This window comes from Lygodium microphyllum, chromosome 21 (genome assembly GCF_053477565.2).
Source record: "Lygodium microphyllum isolate KBCC chromosome 21, Lygodium_microphyllum_v1.1.10, whole genome shotgun sequence".
NCBI lineage: Eukaryota > Viridiplantae > Streptophyta > Polypodiopsida > Schizaeales > Lygodiaceae > Lygodium > Lygodium microphyllum.
In genome coordinates, this window is record NC_141155.1 from 12,137,912 (window position 1) to 12,139,822 (window position 1,911).

Sequence of the window (1,911 nt, forward strand, 5' to 3'; positions counted from 1 at the left end):
TAAGTAACTTGTCATGCAATTTAAACCTTTCTGAACATTCCTATCATCTTTTTAAAACAAAGCATTCTAATAATGCAATTAAGTTTTTCCCTATGCGAATTTAAACTTAATGCACCCATATCATGTGGAAATGAAAAGGGTGAATTTGATGGAACCGATCTCCAGGAGGGGTATTATCGATTCCTACGCTTCGGGTGGGGACTCCTACATGTGCTCCTCTTACTCCCGCGTGTGCTCCTCTTCTGTGGCGCTATGGGGCCATCGCAATTGGGACTTGGGAATAAGTCGGGCAGGTGGAGGGTGTGCAAAAATTTTCTGCAAGTTGGTAGTCCTCCCTTCTCGCAAGGAAACTCCCTTCATAGACAAGTGTGTCCCTTACGCGATTCCACAGGTGATGCACCCTTAAGAAGGCTCTTTGTAGAAGCTTCTAGGAAGCTTCTTAAGAAAATTCGTTAGCTTCTTCTTTTCTATCAGGCGACAACATCTCCTCCTCCTCAATCACGATATGATGTCAAAAATGATGGTGGCGGCATTTGGCAGCTTGGCAGAGTGTTGGCGGAGCACGGGGCGTGGCACGTAGGCGGAGTAGGAGGGGGGGCGTGTTGAAGATCATGGAGGGGGGGCATTGAAGATCACGGAGGGGGGGCGCTACATGTCAGGCGACCTGCCCGAGGGGGGGGGGATTCCTTTATGTAGTGGGGAGGGGGAGACGCAGGCTGCCACCCCACACCTGGGGGGTGCATTCCCCCCTCTCCCTCTCTTAGTCCCTCTCTCTCTCTCTCCCCGACATGCTATCAACGGGAAGAGAGAGAGAGGTAAAAAAATTTAAGTTACTTTTTAAAAACAATTTAAAGGGGTGGTTTTCATGGGGGAGGCATGGGAGAGCTGTTACATCCTCTCCCCCTTAGAGGAATGGAGATGTCCTCATCTCGAGAAGATCTAGGGGTATTGTTGGTTGAGAGTATTTTCATCCATCCAGGTGGCATTGTTAGAAGACAGGCATAGGAACCCACTGTAAGCAAGGGAGTATAAGGACAGATGATTGTGAATAGCCCTAGGGGCAGGGGAAACCCTAACCCTAGCTTGGCAAAGGCTATATAAATAGCCTAAGGGTCACTATCAATTGTGGGAGAGTGTACCCAAGTTGTACTCTAAGAAACTTAGTAAGAAAGGTTTCATTCTTGTACTTTGAGCTCTCTTCTCCCTCTTGCGCACACATTCCAATGCTGAAACTCTGGTTTCCAACATGGTATCAGAGCCATCTCTGATCTCCTCAGCTTCCCTCAGCTCCAGCTATCACTAAGTGCACATGAGCCTCTATCTCCTTCATCTTATCCTTCTTTCCTCCATAGCTGCCTGCAACCTACCTCCATTGGAGGACTTGGGAGGACAACGGAGGCCATATCTCCCTCTGATTTCTTCTAGCAACTTCTTGCCTATCTCAGGTGAATCAGTCTGGCACGATAGACCTCGGGATTAATCGAGGGCATGGGCAGCATTGCCAAAATCCTAGAAACATGTGCAGTTTCTGACAGCACGGAATTCGGGCTACTGTACACGCAACAGGCGACGCGATCCCTGCAGCTATCTTGGGGCTTTGATAGCCCCCCTAGTGAGCTATCCTCATCTAAGAGGGTTCCTAGAAATTCCTCTCACAGAGAGAGATCTCTGCCAAACCTAACTGTGTTTTTTGAGGCAGCCATAGCCAACAAGCTCCAAGCTTGACATTTTGTCATTTTTTCACTCTGAGCTTCATTAACAGTGATTCTAATCACTGAAGCAGAGTCTCTGAAGCCTGTTCCAGATTCAAAAGCTCTTGGGCATGCTCAATGGACATCACTAAGAATTGGGAAGCCGCCTTCTAGTTGCATTCAAGCACTTCACTAAGCTTGACAATAGTGTTTTCTAAAC